The sequence below is a fragment of the Balaenoptera musculus genome, chromosome 8 (assembly GCF_009873245.2).
Source record: "Balaenoptera musculus isolate JJ_BM4_2016_0621 chromosome 8, mBalMus1.pri.v3, whole genome shotgun sequence".
NCBI lineage: Eukaryota > Metazoa > Chordata > Mammalia > Artiodactyla > Balaenopteridae > Balaenoptera > Balaenoptera musculus.
The window spans coordinates 89,224,455-89,238,306 of NC_045792.1; positions in this window are offsets into that span (position 1 = coordinate 89,224,455).

The following is a 13,852-nucleotide window of genomic DNA, read 5'->3' on the forward strand; positions in this document are numbered from 1 at the left end:
TCATCGCCATGCGCGGGCCTCTCACTCTCGCGGCCTCTCTTGTTGCGGAGCACAGGTTCCAGACGCGCAGGCTCAGTAATTGCAGCTCACGGGCCCAGTTGCTCCGCGGCATGTGGGATCTTCCCAGACCAGGGCTCGAACCCGTGTCCCGTGCATTTAGCAGTCAGATTCTCAACCACTGCGCCACCAGGGAAACCCGGGAATATGATATTTTACACATCAGCTAGTTCCAGGTTAAAATGTAACATATTGGTTAAAACAGAGCCTTTATAAGCAGGCTTGCATTTCATTTCCTGCTTTGCCACACACACCTGTTTGACATTGGGCAAGTTAATTAACTTTCTAAGCCTCAATGTTCTCATCTCTAAAATACGGATTAAAAACACCTATATCTTAGGGTTGTTGTGAAGCCCGAAATGTACATTTTATTCAAAGCTCTAACCTCATGTAAATGAGCTTACACTCAATTATTCTTCACAACAGACTCTGAGGTAAATAATATTATTATCCCTATTTGCAGAGGAATATAGGAGGCACTGAGTGAGGAAGTAATTTGCTCAAGGTCACAAACCTAAGGAAGTGAAAGGACTGGATTTGCGCTAGAGAATCTGGTTCTAGAATACTCTTAACCACTTCTCCATTCTCTTCTTGTAAGAATATGCAATGACATTGAAGCCTTTTGAAAAAGGCAGGAGGTGCGTCATTTTTTATATTCCTAGCAACTGGCAAAAGCCCCACATGTACTACATTAGCTAAAGGGCTATGACTTTTAAATTCAGGCTAAGCTTCTCTAACAGAAGATAGAAACTCAGAATAATGCAGATTGTTTTTCCCATGGGAAAGTATTTTCCATTTCATCTTAAAATTCAAAGGAATAATATGATTGTAGTAAGCTGTGACTTTCATTCAACTGCTGGATTTTATCTAGTCTGTAATGTGACAGATATTTATACTGATATGTATAGTATCTGGAAAAATGGGAAGTGGCAGGTTTTGAAGGAAACTATAACAAATTTAGTTTTACGACATTTGAATTTATGGTCATATTTTACTGTTTATCAGCTACGTGACTCAGTGTGATTCCTTTCATATCTTTGATCTTCAGTTTCCCTGTGGGTAAAATCTGAACAAACAGTTGAGTCATCAAATGCAATCAACGTATTCTAACAGTTTTCAAAATGTAAACGCTGACTGATTGTTACCATGATTACTGATAAATCATTCCAATTTAAGTTTTGAATAGCATATTCACCCCATAAATGAGACTTTACTCCTCCATCTTTGGGAGATGAATTTTTACCTGTGCAACATTCCCCTAAAGATTCATTTAAGCCATGAAACTTAAAAGAAAGGATAGGCTATTTTCCCCCTGGGAGATATTAATCTCTAATACTGGACACACTGTCATGCCTCTTTAAACATACTATATGGAACCTAACTTAGCTTTATCTTAATGACTCATGGTTACGAGAAACAGGTGTGACTGACCTTAATACATGTAGTGATCCTGTCAGAGGTGATGAAAGTGAGGAAGCAGCTGCGTGATACTAAATACCCTCTTTGTGTAGTCTTCACTTTTTGTATCTTTGATCAAGATGTCACTAATTTCATCTCCTGGGCCTAGAATCTTTAGTACTCAATGTAGCTTTCTGTCAATTCTTCCGACTTATTTTTTATAATCTGCGATGGAAGAGAATATTTCAAAACAAGTGCATTAAGACGATTACAAGAGTCATTAAGGTTGGAGTGAGAGTCAAGAGTGTCTTCTAGAATAAGGCATGTGGGTTTTGGCAAAAAAGAAAAAAAATGATGGTTGACTGGTGAATCACCATGGAGATTGGGTCTTAGCTGGCTGGATGTTTTTGCAGGAAATCTTATCTTCAGATAACTGGGTGTGTAATGCACTCCCCAAATGTTGACATCATCAAATACATTGGTGCAGTGAAAAAAGTCTATGGATTACTCTTATGAAAGATTGTAAAATAGTTCAGAAAATAGACAAAAACCCTAGGCTTCATTATTAAAACGATTCAGTTACTTTAGGCCAAAAAGAGTCCTGACATTTAGGGTATTCATAGAATACCCTGCTCCAGCTGAAGGTTGTTGCTTAAGAAAGAGACGAATTTAGTCTTTGTATCTAGAAACAGACCTTAAAAAAAGAAAGAGTGAATAACTGATTTGTTTGAATATGTATGCTGCCTGCCTTAAAAACAAATATTTTTAGATACTGAAAACATCATTTTCAACACATTTAGATATTTGGACTTAATATATGCAAACAGCTTTCTGAGTTCCAAAACAAGGAAAGCAGGGAAACATTTCATTTTAAAATATATTTGACAAGTTTACATTATTGGGAAGAAAACCCCTCTTCTGGGCTTTTGGAATTGTCTGCAGCATATGCCTAATTAACCCCTCTACATATAGAAGGAGGGTTTTGTTTAGCCATATTTACAACGTGTTCTTACTTCCAAATTACACGCTTAACCACAGAAATGATAAGGCACAGTGAAGGTTACGTTGCTTTCATCCCAAATAGAGAAGGGAATAAAAAAGTAGATGAGTGCATGTACAATAGTTCAGTTTTCAGGCCAAGTTCTACTACTTTGTTTTTCTACAAATTCTGCAAGTTCTTCTGTTATGCTCCATGCTTACCTACTAATGGAATATTACAAAGCAAATTAATTTTTGTTTGTCAGGATTATTTTAAAGGCACAGTGAAGCTAATGTGACTAATTTTCATTACAAAAATAGCTTGAACTGCAGGAATGATCTGAAAAAGTTTTCAGATAATAAATGGACCACAGATAAAATCTTCCTCACTAATGAGAGAAAGAAATATTAAGTTCTGCTGACCTACGGTGGGTTTTATCTTCCTTCAGGAAAAGTGACTTTACTTGCATTTACTTTTCAAGCTGTTATTCATTATTAACTTCGAAAGATTTTGGAAATGATTATATACATTTTGAGGTCACTATATTCTTAGAAGATGTCGAGTTACCTAAAATATAATAGAACAAATTATGTAAAATTATTGATGTCACAAATCATTGCATCTCACAGGTATTAGTCTATTTGTGATTTGTCAATAATGTAGAAATACCTCATTTCTCGTAAATCATTCACTTGATAAAAATGGAAGTTTTAATAAAATTTTTGAAGATGGTGGGTGGATAGGTGTGGCAACATCTGTCCTTGCATAACCAATTTTGATTGGAAATATCTTTAGCTGCCCTTGCAGGACATGTCTGTAGTCATATTACGTCTGCTTTGTTAAACAGTTATTTAAGCAAGTGTAAAGGTGAAGTGATGAAAGAAAAGAGGTATTATTGAGTTCCTCATTATTATTCTATCTGCTGCCTCTTTCCTTTCAGAATACAAGCAAAGTAATATTTATCACATGCTATAACCCTCCTGGAAGTATGGCAAACACTGACCTGAGGAGTACATTCTAAGAATATTTTATTTATTTAGTACATTAACATTTAATATTAGTAAAGGTTTAATTTTTGTCTTTAATTTCTGCCAGAAGTTTTAAGGATTTGAATTATTAGATAAGTAATTTCCAACTAAGATCATGTAATTGTAAAATTAAAGCTACAGAATTTACTGTTTAAGTCACAGCAAAGTATGAAACGATCCTCCTTACTTTTCCAATACTTATTATAGAAATGCCTTTTAGTGATTTTACAACTTAGCAATTCTTCTGCTGATTCATATCCTTAACCTCTTCCAGATTGATCTTCCCCAAATACAGCTATTCTCAAAACAGAATTTCTCTGATCAAATGTCTTAAGATTCCCACTATACATTAAATAGACTCTAAAAAATTAGCATACAATCCAAGTCTTCAATAATGTTGTCCCAATTTATTATTCTATCCATATTGACCATTACTCCTTTTCCTATGTACCGGCTCTCCAGCTAAGTCAAGATACTTGCCCTCTGCAGATATATACTTTTTGTGTGTGTGCATTCTGGTACTTCTACCTGAAGTTTCCATACTCTATATTTCATAAATCATCTCAGCACATATATATGTAATATATGGATATATGAATATATGTGTGTATATATGTGTATGTTACACATATGTGTATATATATCTGTGTGTATATATATACACACACACACACACACATATACACAGAGATTTGTCTTCATAACATACACAACCTATTAGTCATATTCAAAGACATATTTTCTTTATGCTTGGCTCTCATAGAGCCTAACATTATCATGGATATAGGCATGCAATAATAGTGAGTGAAGTAATGAATGAATAGCACATAAATACATTTTAACAAAAAATATTTTGATACTCTTTCATATCTCAACATATGATCATATGTCAGAGTGAATGATCTGTTTCCCTTCACTGAATCATTGCTCCCTGATTTAGTGATTCGAGTATAAAATTTTATGTTGTATGTTGAATGAGAAACAGGATAGCATAATGGTTAAAGGTGCTGGGTCTGAACTCAAGGTTTAAATTCTGGCGGCTCTCCATAATGTGTGAATGTTCTTGTGTCAGTTCTTTAACCTCCTTGTGCCTCAGTGTCCTCATGTAGAAAATATAATTAATAATAGTATTTACTTTATAGGGTCATTATGGATATTAGGGGAGATAATATATGTAAAAGTCTAAGGATTGTGTCTAGCATATACAATATGTTCAATAAATGTCAGCCATTATTATTGCATATCATAAATTAATATTATTTTATATATTGCATATATTTCACATGATTTTTATGAAATAAGTTTAGTACTTTTATTTGCATTGATGTACTTGTCATCAAATTGTTTTATACAAATGTCCTCATGAAGTATTTACACATAACCAAAAAATACATTCTTGTAAATTTGTAAGAAGTTTCAAACAGCTAACTGTGAGAAAAAATTATGTAAAATTTTATCAAAAGCAAATACCACTTTACTAATAGGCATGCTAGGAAAAAGAAACAAAACCCACGCACAGATTGAAATAATCATTAGCTAAATGCAAAAAATGCTAGTTTGCAACAGAAACTATCAGCCCAAACATGTATTTAAAGGCAAACTACAAAGTTCCAGATGTTCTGAAGTTATGTGAAGCCACTGAGCTCCAGATGCTGCGGTGCAACCACCCATTTCCCAGCTGTGTCATCACACTTGTGGCATGTAAGAGGGGCCGACAGAGCTTCATGTTCTCCACAGTAGGACCAGCTCTTGAGCCACCTCCAACACCAGACCTCACCACTGTGACCTGTCTGCTATAATTAGAATAAAATATCCTTATTTAATTGCAAGACAATTAAGATATTCTTGTCTTACATACTTATTTACCCCAGTCCTGACCCAGTGCTCTAATTCCTCACCTGGATTTTTGTCCCCTGTCTACATCTCCTAATCTCAGACTTTTTCCCAACTCCTAGAACTGTTCCATGATGCCCTCTAATATATATGGTCTATCACCAGCCAGATCTTCTACCCCTTACACCTCCTCTCCAAATGTTCTTTCTCATAACACCTCTCAGTGAATCTGAGGGACGTTGCCCCTAGATCTCCCTTCAGGGTGGCTTCTTATTTCTCTGACACCACATACCTTCCATGGGGCTGGGGCTGGAGGTGGAAGAGTGTTCAACGTGCTCTTCATTGCTGGTTCTACATGGTTTCTTCTCATTACTCCCTGCCTTAATTAGCTTGAGCTGCTATAACATAGCATCATAGACTAGGTGGCTTAAACAACAGACATTTATTTTTCACAGTTTTGGAGCCTGGGAAGCCCAAGATCAAGGTGCCAGCAGATTTCGTTCTTAGTGAGGACCCTCTGCTTTGCTTTCAGATGGCTTCCATCTCACTGTGTGCTCATATGGTCTCTTTTCTGTGCACTCAAGGAGAGAGAGGGCTCCAGTGTCTCTTCCTCTTCTTTATAAGGGGAGGGAGGGAGACGCAAGAGGGAAGAGATATGGGAACATATGTATATGTATAACTGATTCACTTTGTTATAAAGCAGAAACTAACACACCATTGTAAAGCAATTATACTCCAATAAAGATGTTAAAAAAAAGGGGGGGGGGCAGTATGCCCATCATGAAGGCACCACCCTCATGATCTCATCTAACCTTAATTAACTTCCAAAGGTCCCACCCCCAAATACCATTTCAATGGCAGTTAGGGGTTCAACAACTGCATTTTGGGGGAGACACAAACATTAAATCCTTAACACTCCCTTAAATCCCAATTCCTTTGAAACTCATGTTATCCGACTGCAGTATGTGCTATTTCTAAACTTAGTAGTCAATATAAAACCTACGTTATAACACTTGCCATCCTTCTCTTTACTGCTTATAGTGTTGTTTATTATATGGTCTTCAACATCTGGGAAGTCAAAGGTGCATGCCATTGGGAACTTCAGATCCTTGGTATCCTCATTTGAAATAAGTGTTTCCTCCATTCCACGTATCCACCACATTTCATAGTCATTTCCTGGACTTTTGTTTTTACTATCAATAAATATATGGCATCTAGAATGTTGATTTAAAGGAGACTTTTACTACCACCTTCTAACATTTCAACTCACTTTGCACACATTTCAAAAATTCTTTGATTTCCCTGAATCATAATCCATTGACTTTATCACTTTTTTTTTTTAATGTCTACCACCATCCCCAGGTCTGCAGTTTATTCTTGCACACAGCTTATATTCTTTGGTTCTTATGCCTAAGAATTTCTTGCTTAATACACTCAAAACAAATAAGCCACTCTTCCTCTGTGTTTCTCAACTGGCAAAACCCCAACTATGATTACATCCAAAACTATACCTAATTTTCAGAAACAAGCAAAGATGCTGACTTGTCTCCCTTTAAATTTGTGACTACTAATTTGGCATGCATGATCATAGGAGTCTGTCAATAACACTTATTTTCATTGGCAATTCACTTTTCCTGTATAGAGACAATAATTCTACACTTTCTCCTCTCAAGGATAAATTCTCAGATTGACTCTTAGAATTACTTGTAAATGTGCAACAATATTTTCTCCATGGGTTTTGGCATTGTGATTTCTTCTCACTCTGTGTTTCTGAAGATTACATTGTATATACTCTTTTTTTTGTATATACTCTTTATATTCTGATTCTAAACATTTGTAACTCATTACTAATATCTTTCTTCCACATTCTCTTCTCTTTCTTTCTCTCTTTCTCTCACTCATCCCATTGCATGTGGAGCAGGAGAGACAGTAAAATTATTTGTTTAGAACATATTGAACCAATTCTATTCTTTCTGGATTAAACATTTTATATACTTTGAGCATAATTATATATATGTAGATAACCCTAAAATCATATTTTGAGCTTTGATATTTTCCTATCCTTTAGGCCCTGCCTATTGCACATCATTACTTAAATTTTTCCAATCATGTCTTAAACTCAGCATATCCAGAGATAAATTCATTTCTTTCTTAAACTTGTTCCCTTTTTTAAAAAACTACAAATTTCAAATAATTGCAATATGTTCTACCCATGTGTCCATTCCAGAGATCTAGTCTGATCAACACAATTGATGCATCCTCTCCATCACCCTCAATTCTCACAATCAATCAATCAATCCCAGGCCACTATCATATATTATCATGTCTTACCTGGATTATGGAAACAGCATCTAATTAGATTCCCTGCTTCTAGTCTTTCCCTAACCTGGTCCATTTTTTCTAGGCATTTAGAGCTACTATTCTAAAATAAAAGTTTATCAAGTTAATATTCTACTTAAAAGCTGCAAGCCATTTTAATGCTCTTAGTCCACCATGAAAAGCATTATTGAGTGTGTAAACAACAGCTATTTCTTTTATTTTTCTTACCAACAGAGCCTATCTTCCACTGTACTCACTGTGAATGCCAGAAAGTTCCTTTCCCAGACATGTTTGCAGCTTGAGAGTAAGCAAATAACTCCATTTTGGCCAACTGAACCTGAGACAGAACCTGTTAGAGAGCTTCTTGCAAACATTTTCCTCCTTGACAGAATGAGAGAGATGAATGAAGATTACTGTATTAGCTCCTACTGCCTCTACTGGCTCTGTCCTTGCTTCTCTTCGTCTTTTCAGAATATGGCAGCCATTTAAAAAAGAAGTCCTTGAAAAAGAAGTCAATCACCCCTCTACTCACAGCCCTCACCTGGCTTCCTATCTCCTGAATAGCAGTAAACATTCTCATAGTAGCCTATAAATCTCTACATAGCCCACACTCCCTTGTCCTTGCCCTGTTTTAACTCTGTGACCTCACCCCCTACTTCCCTCCTCCTTTCTAACACTGCTTCCATTAACAGCATTCTCTTTACTTTTCCTCCAACTTGGCAGGAATGCTGTTCTACCTGTTGGACACCTCTGCCCCTTGGTGACTGCATGGTAACTTCTCTAATCTCCTTTAAATCTTAACTGCCATGTCACTAATCATTAAAACCTACCTCAGTTATACTATCAACAATTGCAACTCACCCCCTCTACAAAATTGAGATATGACACGTGCACACACTTCCAGTTCTCCTTTATTTTTTTTTCTTGTTGACATTTTCACTAACTAGCAGACTCTATGTTTCACTTAGTTTTCTTTTTCTTTTTTTCTCTTTCTTCCTACCTCAAATACATATGCCTTGAGCATGGGATTTTGGTCTATTTTGTTGACTGAGGTACCCTTAGTATCTACAACAGTGCCTGACCACTGATTTTGAGGAATGAAAGAAAAGCTCATCTTGTTCTGATTTTGGATGAAGCTGTGTAAGGATGAGACACTTGGAGCTGTCTCAGGCATCTCTACCATGTGGAGAGATATAGCTGATACTTTAAGAATGGCAGACAGAGTGAAACGTTAGAAAAAGCCTGTGTCCTTGATATTACTGAGTGATTTAACAAATCCTTACATCATCTACCTTCAGCCATCTTCTTGTTATATGGGATTTACTAATAAGTCCTATTTTTTTATACCACCTTTACTTGTGGTTTTTGTTTTTGAAAACGAATCATGACATAACTCACAAGACTACAGTTGGCACAGCTGAAGAGAGAATTGATGACATGGAAAATAGTTTATAAGATAATATCCAGACTGAAACAAGGATTGTCTTGCTTGACTCACCACTATAAATATAGCAACTAGTATAATTTTTTAACACAGTAGGTGTACTACTGCTTCTACTACTAGTACATATTACTAGTACTTACTGTTAATACTAGTACTACTACTGCTGTTATTTCTACCATCAAAATTATCAGTTAATAATTATTGAACGCTCACAATGAGTTAAGCATGATTATAAAACCTTGAATATTTTAATATATTTGATTTATACTACAATCTTATTGAGTGAAAACTAATATTGTCTCCACTTTATAGATGAGAAACTGGAGCACAAAGGATTAATTAAGTTGTTTCAGGTCCTAAATTTAGTGAATAGTCAATATCAACCCAATCTCTTTACTATACTGATTCTCAGAAAGATACATTTTGATAAGGTGATGAAAGAAAGCAAAAAGATTTGGCAGCGGAGAAAGTAGGAAAGTGTGGGGAAAGGATGCAGACCATTTCTTGCAGCCTTATGACTTTCTGACTTATCGTTTCAAAGTTTTCATTTATTTTTCTCTGTCTAGAAAGAAGTGTTCGTATGAAAGTAAAATCTTGATCACACTGACTGCGTATTGGTTTAAGATGGGGAAAGGGAAAATGGAATTGATCTATATTCCTGACTTCGCCACCTATAATATTATTTAACACATCCTAATTTCTACAACTTTCAAAAATAAACAACTTAATACTAATTGTTCTATAGATTTTTGTACTAGGAATAGACTCACTTTTCTATGACTTGTTAGAAAAGGTAGAATATTAATGAGCTAATATTGATACAGCATGTAAAATGCAAAGCAGACATTTGAGAGACGCTAGATTTCTTTAAAAACAAGCAGAGTTCTATTGAAAACACATGGAATATATGCTGAGATTAAGTAGTGACAGTATCTCCTAGGTTCTTAGCATCTCCAACTTTGAATTTACAGTTCTGAAAATTAAAAAGTCATGGCAAAACAAATAATTTGCATTTCTACATTTTATGCTCTGAAAACGTTAGTTTTTGGAATATTTCATCACAGTGTTTAAAATTGTGGACTAATTGAAGAATGCAGAGAGCTGCAAATATCACTTAAATAACCTATGTGACTAATGTTTGGGTTGGGGGGAATACAGAGTCTTAAAATTTCCAGGTCTCATTCAAAGAATCATATTTTATATTCCTTGAAGCCTAAATACATGCCTTCTATTTTTGTTGACTTTCTTAAAAGTATCTACTCACTTCCAATTTTTTAACAAATCATTATTAATAAAAGAAAGAGCAGTGATGCTCTCAGAAAAGTTCTTGTAAAAGACTTTCTTGACTTAAATTATATCAGTTATATTCATTGTATTAGATATTCATAAGTCATTTAAAATAAATTTTCTAAAACAGCTAAATTGGAAATATATAATTAAATGAATAAGGGTCACTATATTATACACCTAAATAAAACTAAACATATAAATAGACAAAGTACAATTTAATTATACAAGCAGAAATTTAAGAAAAAAATGAAAGCGTGAGATCATTTTACTCTTTTTATAGTTATCAGGATTTCAAATATACACAGATATTTAAAACATGAAAAATGATTAAATTCTTATTGAAAACTATTCATAACACTCCAATTATGTTTTTAAGTCATTTCTTGTGTTAGTTAATCATAAACAACATTATTAATATTTTCTATGCTTCTGCATGTCCTAAGGTCAAAAGAGGTGATAAAAGTTCCTGTTGTGTTTTGTTTCTTCTAAATTCAAAAAATGTAAAAAATTTTTGTTGGAGTATAGTTGATTTACAGTGTTAGTTTCTGCTGTATAGCAAAGTGAATCAGTTATACATATACCTATCTCTACTCTTTTTTAGATTCTTTTCCCATATAGGTCATTACAGAGTACTGAGAAGAGTTCCCTATGCTATACAGTAGGTCCTTATTAGTTATCTATTTTATATATAGTAGTGTGCATATGTCAATCCCAATCTCGCAATTTTGATTAATACTCAGAATCAGTATCTCACAAAAATATCCAGTTTTCTAAGAATTTCCTCAAAAAGCTTGCTCTTTATTTTAGAAAATATTTTTGAGAGTCTATTATTATGTCAGTAACTTTTTAGATCCTGGAACTCTAACAGTAAATAATACAGGGAAAGCCCTGCTCTCATAGAGCTTATATTCACTCAAGGAAAAATAGACATAAAGAATTAAGTGTTATGAAGACTGTAACCAGGATAATGTGAGAGAGTGTGAGTTGGGTCAGGGTCTAATTTAAATGAAATGGTCAGGGAAACCTTTCAGAAATGGTGACCTGTGAGCAGAGACTAGACTGGCAAGAAGAAGCCAAGCATGTGAGTGTGTGGTGGCAGGGCACCTCAACTAAGGAGCACCCAAAGGAGGTTTGCATGTTTAAGTAATGGAAAGAAAGACCCTATGGCTAGAGCACAGAGAGACAGCTGTATGGAAAATGGATTACAGAAGAACAAGAAAGGAAGCAGTCAATTTTTTCTTTTGCCCTACCCAGGTACGTGGGCTAACACACCATTGTAAAGCAATTATACTCCAATAAAGATGTTTAAAAAAGAAAAAAAAAGAATAGAGTGAAAAAAAATAGTACATATGACCTGGAGAAGGTAAATAAAAGTTTTTAAAAATTCACAACTCAAAAAAAAAAAAAAAAAAGAAAGGCAGCAGTCAGAAGATGTGGGGAGCTCTTGGCATAGTCCAGGTGAGAAAAGATGACACATGGACCAGGTGGTAATAGTAGAGATGGAGCAGGGTAGTTGATATGCAGAGCAGATTCATTTGTTGACTTTTAAGTCTTTAATTAAATTGAAACTCTGCAAGTATTTGCTGTTGATATTACATTTTTAGATTCTAGTGTATCCCTTCAATTAGTTTTGATTTCTAATTAATATAATTTATTTGTTTTTCATTTAATCACTGACAGTATTTACATGTTGGGAAAAATACATCTGGATCTTAATAAAACAGTAAATCTGAGACTATTGATACTTCAACTTCTAAGCATGGCAATAGAAGAGGAGGAATGCAATTTTTTAAAAAATACAATTTTCTTTCATATAAATTAACTATGGTGAGTTTGGCAGCTCTTCAAATGTTGGAGGCCAATATGCTGAATAATTCTTCTGACAAACTGGCTGAAATTTGAAATATAACCAAGAAAGTTATTTGTGAATTTTTGGTTTTTTCCTTGAACAAAGATCTCCAAATGCTTCTTTAAAAACTCTATCCAATAAGAGACAGTTTTAGTGAACACATTTTATATGTCAGTATTTTACTGTACATAATTCTACTTTCCTATAATGCATGTCAATGGTCCATTCTTAACTGTTAATATTAAAAGATAGAAATTCATATTATATATGAAGAAAAATGGTCTATGCAGATACAATATATATTTTCATGCAAAAGACTAAAAATCTTGTATTTGGAGATCTAAAATCAACTTTAAGTCTTTCTCTACTCTAGTCCCCTTCTTTAAGGCAGAACTTTCTTCAAGCCATTCTAAATAGTTTTCTACTTTTTCTCAAGTTCTGTAATGCTTATAATAATAGCCATGTACAGAATAATACAATACTAAGTCTCCTTAACTGGCTTTGATTTTTAAAAAATATTTAATGAAATAGTAAATTTAGGATAAGGAGAATGTCTGGACAAAAAATACATTTTTAATCCAAGCCGTCACTTTTATAAAGCTACATTACCTGCATCTCCCACATCCTCAATATTTCCTAATAATTTAAAGTTTCCATAAAATTTCAACCTGATCTATATTTTTAACTCGTTTCAAGCTAACTTTATCTAGACTTTTTGTCCAATCTACTCAAACTCTTCCAGAAGAAAACAAATAGTTCAATCTCTGACTTAGTGCACTTCGGCAAGGCTTTCACCTCAGAATATCCCCTGTTCCTCTATAACCTTCTAAACACTAATCTGTCAAAGTTGAACTATGTTGTTCCTCCCATATGACACCTTTCTTAACTATTCAGTCAGTTGCATCTCTTCCTCTTCTTTACATTATTTATTTTATAAAATTCATGTGAGGCTTTACTGTAATTGTCCTTTTTTCTTGTTTGTTTTGGTACATGTTTATCTCCCACTTCTGTACTAGGAGAGTGCATTTATTTTAATTTAAATGAATTTAGAAGGGACATACACTCTCCATTTGAGCAGAATCCCTAATACCTCGCATTGGCTTGTACTCATTTCATTTATTTTCTTTCTGACCACTGTGGATACTTGATTTGAAGACTCTATTCTGTACCCATTCCTTAGAGTACTGAGTGGAGATATTTCTCACGCAACTAAACTTGGAGATGGAGAGAGCTTTACACTTCTTGTCATTATTCCGTATGACAGAAAAATGAGTGCCAGAGAGATGAAATGTTTTGCCCAAAGATACACAGCAAAGTAGGGTAAGAGTGGGGACTCACCTGGTCCTATCTGCTCCTTGCTTTTTGCTCACACTCTTAATGTACCATTTGTCACACTATAAGTACTTGTTAATGTGCCCTGTCTCTCCATTAGAACAAAAGCTATGTAATCAACTTTTTATCAGCCCAGTGCCCAGCATATAGTAAGCATTTTGTAAACAAGTGTTGAATTATTTTTCCACTCTATCAGGTGGAAATTAATTTGCTTCAATGTTCCACTCATTCAGTTTTCCCTTTTAGTTATTGTTTGCTTCCATTTTAAAATCTTTCTTTTTCAATTTGTACTATATTTCCATTGACTTTAACGTGGCAAGGAA